The 10,178-nt window shown below is 44.1% G+C and overlaps 1 protein-coding gene across 1 annotated transcript in view; it reads right to left on the bottom strand.

Moving 5' to 3' along the window:
- The window catches only part of c1ql1l2 (complement component 1, q subcomponent-like 1-like 2), a 39,410-nt gene that overhangs the window by 7,642 nt on the left and 21,590 nt on the right, over positions 1-10,178 (bottom strand). The gene's annotated exons all lie outside the window — the stretch shown is intronic.

The following is a 10,178-nucleotide window of genomic DNA, read 5'->3' as shown; positions in this document are numbered from 1 at the left end:
CCCAACACCCCCCCCCCAAAACTCACACACACACGCACACACAGTGCCGAAAGAGTCTGTGTACGTTCTAGTTCACACTCATCGCCAACAAAATGATGACAATTAAAAAAAAAAAAAACGGTGTCACCCGATCCGCTCTTACAATGATGTAATGCTCATTCCATGAGTAAGTAAATGACCCAATAAATCTTATTAAGTACAGACGTGTACGTCAAAGCTCAGATGGGCGATTGTTTACGCTAACCGCCATTTTTACTGTTAATTTTCAATTATTAATCGAGTTCGACCCACGAGAGCTGTTGTAACTTGGCCCATTAAGCACTTGGAACCTCACAGGACCATCTAATGAGATCCGATACATGAGTTGGGACGCTCATATTTTGCTGACCTTTTGCATTCTGCGGTACCTTGACGTACCGTATGAGTGTAATTGGTTACATAATAGGTGGCAACCTGCCTCTTGGTTGTACTCCGCCCTCCCAAATCTATAAGGAAAAGTGCGAGTGAAAATGGATGGATGCTCGGAGTTGGTAGCGGTTTTTGATTTATCTCGGTAAAGGTAGAATTCTTAATCCGGCTCAAATATTGAATCCCTGCAATGATTTTTTGGTCCGCGGAATAAATGTCTTTTTACATTGTTGTGTTCATAACAAGCCGCGTGGGCATTTTGCGTCAAATTGTTGTACGTCTCGAGGCAGCCAATTCCAAGAACATCGATCCGTGCGCTCGTGTAGGAAACCTTTCCCCGAACGTTTCAAGCGTGAAAGCGACGAAAGCCGCCGGGCACGCCGGTGGAATCCTGACAACGCGGGACGCTCGTGTCGGTTTTATTCGTCAGAAGAGGCCTGATTGAAAACATGACAGGGGGGAGGAAACCCGTTAATGGGAGATTTGCCATCTGTCACCGGCGGAGTAGAAGAAGAATTCATTTCACCAGCTGTCTCGTCTCCTTTTGAAAGACGACTGCAGAAGCCACGCCGATGTTTACCTGAGGCGAGCGCGGTGCGGTGCCAGGCCAGTTCGTTAGAAGAGCGAGGCAGCAAATGGGGCGTCGGGAGAGCCTCGTCAGGGGCGGGAAGCAGGAGAGGCTGCAATTTTGACCCGACCCTCTGGTCCGAGCCCCGCCCTTCACTCTCTGACAGGCTCATCACTTAATTAGCGAGCCGCGCTGTCCGCCTCGACTGCCCACCCCCAATACGCAAGGGTGGCTCTCAGTGGAGTCGAAAAAGAAGTAAAAGTCGACCTTTTGTTCACTCAGGTGATGACTTCTTTAAGCAGGCTTGCCATTAACCCTGCAAGCGCCGCACTTCCTGTGTAAAAATACAGAATGTACAGTACCTCTACTTACAAACTTCTCTTCATAGCAAATTTTCAAGTTACGAAACATCTCGACAGGAAAATATTGCCTCTTGTTGCGAAAGAAATTTCAAGATACGAAAGGTCAAAAGACAGTATGGCCTGCTACTCGCAGCTCCGACTTTCCTGAACGCAACATATTTCTAGCTGCTCTGCCATTGGCTATTACAGAGCATCATCCTGGCATCCTATTGGCTAAGAGGGACTTCTACCATTTGTGTCTGTGTGTAGATAGATAGATATGTGTCTATGCAGCGTCCTCGTCATTCACCCCTCGGGCCATGAGGTGTTTCGATAGTTTGACGTAAAATGTGAATCAGGAGGTGTTCCGATAGTTTTACGTAAAATGTGAATCAGCCAGGTCTATGCAGCACCAATCGGGCGATCGCTCACTATGCTGATGTTTGCCTTGGACATTTTCGAACGATTGTTAAAAGCCGACAAAAGCAAACGTCCTTGGATCAGTTCTTTACAAAATGCCAGGCAAAAACCACTTCTGGGAGAGAACATGGACTAAAGAGGGCAAAAAACGATCAGGACGCAGTTAGAAGTTAAATGACTATTTTGAATGACTTTTATTCCTTAATCATTGTTTTTTACATTATGAACAACTCTTTATTTATTGTGCAATAATCTAATTGTAACATGTATTTGTTCCATATTTTGATGCATTTTTATGCTTTAGGAAACATTTATGTCTGAATTTTGGGGGGGCTTGGAACGAATTAGGGCATTTACATGGAAAATGCGTCTCTACTTACAAAATTTTTGAGTTCAAAAATTTCTTCCAGAACCAATTAATTTCATAAGCAGAGGTGCCACTGTAGTGACGGGAATGTCTCTGTTATGCACTTTAACGCTTATAAAAGTTAAAGCAGTTCAAAATGTTCTGCAAAACAATATTCAACATGCACATTTTTGGGTGCACCGCAGAAATAAGAGAACCGAGAAGGCAGAATGTGCAGACTATGAGTCATGTGACACCACCGACTCGCTGCCTCGCCGTCGAGGAAGGAGAGGATAATTGTGGCTATCGCTGACGACTGAATTCGGGGGAGGGCGGCTAAATGTCAGGGGCGTGGGGAGCGATGGCGAGAGGGATGTTTGCATAAGATGGGCCGGGGGGCACTTGTCTATCTCCCATATGGCCCTCATTATAATGAAGGAGCCTTGTGAGTCAACACAGTCGCATCCTTGACTCACGAAGCCACGGGAGACTGTCCTGTTTTAGCTTTTGCTCTTAATGCACACATACCAATAGATTTATATTTCTATATTCTCATAGTCTACAACGGGAGGCAATTCGGAAATCTTACATGATTCGGTCGGAATGATGTATCCCTTATTTCGGCATACATGCAGTAGGTGAAGTGGACGGTCAATTGAGAATTCCTCCCAAAAAAGGAAGAATGATGTATATATATTATGTTTTTAAAATGCTTTGAATCAGAAAATCTGTTTGGATTGAAAACATCCAAGGGCATCAAATTGAATCGTTTAAAATATCTCGAGATACCTCTCGGATCGTCTTTTACTGGCGAGAAATATCTCTGAAGGCAATGCTAGATTTACGCATAGTAATTGGATGGTATGTAAATCGCGGCAGATCGCACCAGAAAGCAGCTGCTTCCATATACTGTAACCAACGTTAGCTTACAGGTTGAATTCTTTAAGGCACATGTGAATTAATGATAAAGACAATTATGATCATAGTACATTCCACTTTGATTAAACCTCGCGGCTTGTACCAGCATTCCTGGCAGGTTTATCAATGATGGACCCAAAAACTTGACACTATGCAGAGTTGCACTAATGCTATGAAACTCTAAAAACAAAAAGGAAAACTTGTAAACATATTCTTGGGCACTCTTTAAGATTAGTAGCACTATAAATTAGTATATTGTGACGAACTAGGTTATGTGTTTTGTTGGTAAGTGTTGCCGTTAGGAGCTTGTGGCAAGTCTGTCATGTTCCATTACTTTGAACGCTGCTATATCCGAGTCATAAACGGAACACTGTGTGTGGTTACGAGTGACTGGGAATGGCGAGAGACATGAGGGAGCGCGTGCGCCGTGGGATAGAAAAACTGTGTTTTGCTTGTTAATAAACGTGAGTTTGATGACTCATGCCTTCGTAATACATAGTAGACGCTAAAATATGTCAGCATACCAAACAGGACATCGCATTACATCAAACTCACATGGTAACCTGTGCGTGCTAATGCTAGCTAGCTTCCCAACATGACTGTCCCTATGTCAGAAATAAAATCAGGCATCTGCCACAACATGTTTCCCTTTTTAGACGCTAGTTTTTCATCGCCATGCTGCCATGTAAGGGAAGTTTACACTGTATTACGTATTTTGGGTGAAAATGCACCCCAACTTTCAGACTCTGTTGCTAACACAGGTTAGCCATGACACTGCATTAACCACAATGCTACTGTGTACATCACAGATGATCCGGATTACCATTACTGCGCATGTGCTTCACAGACAAGGCATATAGCCAGTGAAAAACAAGACAATTTTGGAAGAAAAACAGTGTCAAATAAATACATCAATAAATGATTCATCAACTATTACATTAATTGTTGACGACTTTGCTGACATAGTAATGCTTAGTGGCAGCCCTAAAAAAAGCAGTTCGGAAAATGTATATATATATATATATATATATATATATTCATTCTCTTCCATATGTTCATTATGCATGCGCTGCCACTGTACAATGGCACCGCACCATTCCGCAGAGGCTGGCAGCACCCAAGGTGGGTGACTGCCGCTGTGCCCAAATTGAAAAATGCTCAGTTCAGGTGCAGAAATCCAATAAGTAGTAAGTCATAAGTAATCCAATAAGAGAGATGTTGGCGGCGTAATTTCAGAGTGACAACAGCAAGAAACATTTGCAATTTCCTGCAACGAAAACAGCATAGAGGTGAAAATTAAATAAGTATAAAGGTATTATTTAATATTTGTATTTGTAGGTGACCAATCTAACAGTTTTTAACATATTTTAACTCGTAAGGCTTTGGCATATTCTCTCTAACAGGGAGCCAAAATGCTGTGTGCTTAGTTTCAAGTACATCTTGATGCGGCCTTCATGGAACTGTAGCTTTTTTTTTCCTCTCTCTCTCCTTCTTCTTATTACAAGCTGACATAGACTTTTGAGTTGTTCTCGGGTCAAATCCACATTGCTGAGCTGCGGCTTGCTTTCCATCCAAACCAACGAGAAATGGCTCCTGGCTACTTCCTGTTTGGTCGCTTAGCAACCAGTGTCGAATATGGACAAGTTTGTGCCGTGCCACCGTCGTCACTGCGCCGTGCAAAGCAAATGCAGAGCCTTGAACAGATGTGGTTGTTAGCAACATTGCTGATACAATGACAATAATCATAATAATAATAATCATATATTTCATTGTCATTGATGGTGTTACATTCACCTGGCTTTGATGTAAGCATTGTTAGTTCAGTTGCCAAGTTACCAGGGTTTAGTGTGGTGGTCAGCTGGGCCCGGCTCCCGCAGTTTAGAAAACGAATGATTGGATAGCCTGTATTTCACTTTTCTATTTGTTGCATGACCCGCTGCTTTATTCAGAGGAATGTGGAGTTACCGAATGTGTATTTTTTCCATTTTTAGAAAGTTGCTAATTCTAAAATGTACCTCGCCAGGCATCCGCAGGTTGTGTCATTTAACCAAGTACAATTAGAGATTGCGCTTGCTTCAGTATCTGAGTGGCTCCGATAGCTGTAAAAGCTATTGGCAACGTGAGCTTGGAGGCTTTGATCAAATCCTCACTGATGTACACGACGACAACGGTGTCATCCTGGCATTCCCGCTCCGTGCCGTATTTCCTGACAATCTTCATTTAACACCTCTCGCCGCTAATTAGGTCCCGTGCGCTCACGTCCCACTCGGCCTGAGTGTCAGCACCGGCGTCCAATTACGAAGCGGATCGAGGCCAGAGGTTCCGCCCCCGCCTCCGTGCACCGTGCGACGATAGAGGAAGTGGCCAGAAATGTTGGGAAAAAGAAAACATGAACACACTATCTCGCAGACACAGAAACAAAGGGGATCAATACTTAAAATGAGGCTCAGTCTCTCTCTTTCTCTCTCTCTCTCTCTCTCTCTCTATCTCTCTCTCTCTATCTCTCTCTCAAGCCCAGTCTGTCCATTCCAAACAACGCCTTTCTGTTGCACCAGCCACACACACACAGAGGCCTTTCAGTGCTCATTGCCACCAAGAATAGCAGCTCCAAACATTTCCGGAATGCTAAAATCAATCGAGACTTGATGGGACCCGCGCGCGACCATGGCCAAAATAGAAAAAACTCCGAGCGTGCTTTCAAATTTCTCTTTTTGTCATCTGGCACGAAAACATATGTCAGCAACCTGCATCCAGATGGCTCCCACATTCAGCGCCTGGGCTGGGTTTCACATTTCAATGTCTTGTTTTCACCTGAACGCACAACAAAGGGGGAGAAAAGAGGGACCCCCGAAGGCACCGTGCAGCAGCTCATTTGTGCCATGCTTTAAAAAAAAAAAAAATTCAGACGGAGCAGGATGCATCATGATGATATCATTTGTCAGTGTAGGTTTTTTTTTTTTTTTTTTTTGTGGAGTGGAAAGCACTCTAAGAGTTGAGCTCGTGTAAAGGAGAGATGGAGGACAGCGCGCAGTTGGAGTGTGCGCGAGTGCAGGGAGGCCACGCGCAAACGCAAGAGGGAGACTGCGGCGATAATTGCGAGGGAAGCGTCATGTGCACGAAGGACGTTGAAGCTTATTAAAGGAGGAGACAGTGATTATTCACTACGGCCCTCTGGAGGGGCAGACGCCCCAGTCGTTGCTTTTAATTAAGTCTGAAAGTGTTTTTGTGGATTAATAACAATATTAAGAAGGGGGTTGGGGTGGAGAGAGGAAGTGCAAACACATCCTGGATCTTGCTCGCATGCCTTTTAATTACAATTAAGTTGACTGGGTGACTTGTTCTCTTTTTTTTTTTTTCGCTTTAGTCGTCGCCGTCACTCCGACTCGCACCCTTCCAGACTTTTTTTTTTTCCCCCCAAATCAAAGCAGAGCATCGATTTAGGATTCCTCGGAAGGTTCGGAGTCAAAGAACGGGCGCCGGAGGAATCGAAAGATGGCGAGGCGGAAGAGGAGGGGAAGAAATTGGCTGTGCTGAAAATAGCTTTGTTTATCTCCCAGGAAGCTGGAGCGAAAAGTGACGGGGACAATGCCGCGGTTTTCTCAGATGGCTGAAAGTAAGCTTTTGAATGTTGCGTCGATGTTTGACGCGTCTGGGAAAGGTGTGGGCGCAGCACTTTGCTGGGGTGAAACAGCACTGCAGGGCATGCCAACCTCGCCACCCCGCTGCAGTCCAAAGATGATAAAATAGTGGAACTGTATCGTCTGTGCGCTCCCTCTTCTTGTCCCAGTGCACAGTGCGGCTTTCTGCTGCCTTAATGAGCTGAGGAAGGCTCTGGTGCCACTGCACACGCTCCACCTGGACACCCAGCGCTCCATTCGCTCATGTGGCCCAACATTTAGAAACAGTCAGCACCAGATGTTCAACCCGAAAGCCTCTTGAGAGGCCACCGTCATATCACAACCGAAGACCAGCTTCTACTACTCCATAAAAAATGCTTATGTTGTTTTCCCGAACTGACTCGCTTGGTCGATGTGGATTTTGATGGGTTCTTTGATGGATTTTGCTATTGTGAACACTGTTTTGTGTGTTCTGAAGTTCAAATCTGGAATTCACTTTTGCCAAGTCAAAGAGAACATTTTAGAGATCCACTACAGTCTTCCTCTCCACAATTGGGCTACAATCATGAAATAAGCGCACAAGCACATGTACGCTCATTGTTTGGGGAATAATGTCCCCTGACTGTGCGGCTCAAGTTCTTCAATAGCAAGATCGGGGTGACGAATGCTGGACGTCCAAGTCTGTCAATTGGCATTGATTTAGCCACTCCCCCTCAAAAATCGGAAAATCAGATGTTGGAAAAATAATTGAATGCAATATCTCCACAAATGAGTACAGTATTGTTTATTTCTCAGACTTTGCAACTATTTTCAAATATTTTACTTCATATATTTGTTGTGAACACTGTTTTGTGTGTTCTGAAGTTCAAATTTGGAATTCACTTTTGCCAAGTCAAAGAAAACATTTTACAGTCTTCCTCTCCACAATTGGGCTCCAATCATGACATAAGCGCACAAGCACATGTACGCTCATTGTTTGGGGAATAATGTCCCCTGACTGTGCAGCTCAAGTTCTTCAATAGCAAGATAGGGGTAACGAATGCTGGACATCCAAGTCTGTCAATTGGCATTGATTTAGCCACTCCCCCACAAAAATCGGAAAATCAGATGTTGAAAAATAATTTGAATGCAGTATCTCCACAATTGAGTACAGTACTGTTTATTTCTCAGACTTTGCAACTGTCTTCAAATATTTCACTTCATATATTTTGTCTGCCACTTTGATATTGTCAGACATTGGTCCATCTCTTACATGCATGCCAGAGGAGAGGGAAGTGTAGCGTACTTGAATGTGCCACCCAGAAATTAGGTCCCCCAAGCAAGGCATGGATTGCATTTTAGGCATGTGATGTCACACTCTTTCGACTTCCGTAGTCAGGCTGATGAATAGCGGTGGTAGTAGTGATGCAGATATTTGAGCACAAATGGTGGAGCAACGCATGTAGACGAACAATATAAATATTCTTCACAGGCATATATTATTTATCCTTTGCAAAAAAACAAAAAAAACAAAAATGACTACAGTAGCTTACTGAGTCGGTTGTGTTTCCAAATATTTTACTTCATATATTTGGTCTGCCACTTTGATATTGTCAGACATTGGTCCATCTCTTACATGCATGCCAGAGGAGAGGGAAGTGTAGCGTACTTGAATGTGCCACCCAGAAATTAGGTCCCCCAAGCAAGGCATGGATTGCATTTTAGGCATGTGATGTCACACTCTTTCGACTTCCGTAGTCAGGCTGATGAATAGCGGTGGTAGTAGTGATGCAGATATTTGAGCACAAATGGTGGAGCAACGCATGTAGACAAACAATATAAATATTCTTCACAGGCATATATTATTTCTCCTTTGCAAAAAAAAAAAAAAAGACTACAGTAGCTTACTGAGTCGGTTGTGTTTCTCCATGTCTACATTACGCTGCCCCCACCGTAGTTAAGCGCGAAAGGACAGACAAAAGACGAACAGTTTCTACTTTATTACCATTGCGTGGTCCTCTAGAGATACGTGCAACGTGTGTCTGTGTAACTGAAGTGCCTTTGCAGCCCCCCCGGCCTGCCTTGGGGAGCGCAATAACGCAGCAACAGAAGGTGTCTTAATGCCAACATATGTTCTTCCTCTCCGATTAGATATCAGGATGTTCACGCCCCAGCCATAAAAAAAAAAAATCACTGTGGATTGAGACGTTGCACTGCCGAGGCCGCCGTGTTGTGAACTTGACGAGGGTGAAGGAGTTAACCTTTACCGGGGTTGCCTTGATGAGTGCGTGGGGAGGGAGTTTGTGGGGGTGGGTGGGGATGGCTGAGCTTGTTCGTTCCGCAGAGTCAATGGTGCTCGTTAATTCAGTTCCAATTTGCGCACAGAGGCGTCATCCCGAGACCCCGGCAGCCTCCTGCTTTGTTTTAACTCTGTTGAGCAAGTTGTCATGACTCATTTGCATATGCAACTTGCACAAAGTTACTTTGGAAGTGCATATTGCACAGCGCAGTGATTTAGCAGTTTTGCCAATTATTGAAACAAATGAGAAAATGTTTGTCTTTTGGCTGCAGGATATACAGCAGACGTTGGCGATTTACTGTAAATGATATAATATCGACGCGATGCGCGCAATGATGATGTGATATTGCGGTGCTCAGCCTGTGCCACTTCATTAGGTACACCTGCAAGGTCAAATGAGATCCGATACTAGGAACGCAAAGACAATCCTGCTCAGTTTTGACTGACACCGTGTTCGCTGAACGGCGGTCATCAGCTTTGATAGCTGTTCCGATGATTTTGGATGCCTGGTTTAGCTTGACGAGAGGCCCAATTTAAACTGAAACTGCAAAAATAACACGCGTGGTACATGTAACACATTTTAATGACCTCATTCTGCTGTGCTTATGGTTGAATGTGTGTTGGTGTAAATCAAAAGTGAATATTATCTTTATAAAAGCAACATTTTTTAACACAGCTTTACTGGAGCTTATTAAATAGTCCATAAGTACCTTATGAAGCGTTTAAAATAAATTTCAGATATACGCTCAAAGCCGAGCCGTATGGAAATTAGCTTATTGCGGACCCACTGGGAGGGGGAAAAAAAGTTTTGTGTACATTTATTTGTCCTGTTTGTGTATAACAGTGGCTGTTTTTGCAGATTTATTTCCAGTGCACTCAGTGTCACGTCCACCTTTTTTTTTTTAATGCGCACGGCCACATTTTATGACAGGAGCCTTGACAGAGTGCGAACTGCGCGGCAAACACGCACATTAGTGACCCGAGAGGACCCCTCAAATGAAATTAGTGCCTCGTAAAAGTGATGCATAGAAGCCCCAGAATGGCGCACACGGACGGCGGATGCCGTTTACGCGATATAAGAAGTTTCGACGCACCTCCAGTCTTCTCCCCGTGCGCGTGGACTGAACAAATCAACACATCCGGTTGCATTTGTGTTGTTGTTTCCGAGGCGTTGATTTGAATTTTTCTGAAGCAGAAAATAAACTCCTAGTGGAGATCCAAATAAATAAAATCACAAGGAAGAGAAGAAAGGTGTGGGCAGACTCGACAGTGGGGTGGGGGT

The sequence above is a fragment of the Hippocampus comes genome, unplaced genomic scaffold (assembly GCF_001891065.2).
Source record: "Hippocampus comes isolate QL1 unplaced genomic scaffold, H_comes_QL1_v1.1 scaffold99, whole genome shotgun sequence".
In the NCBI taxonomy this organism is placed as follows: Eukaryota; Metazoa; Chordata; class Actinopteri; order Syngnathiformes; family Syngnathidae; genus Hippocampus; species Hippocampus comes.
The sequence above is the reverse complement of the archived record's forward strand: the minus strand, read 5'-3'. Positions and strand labels throughout refer to the sequence as shown.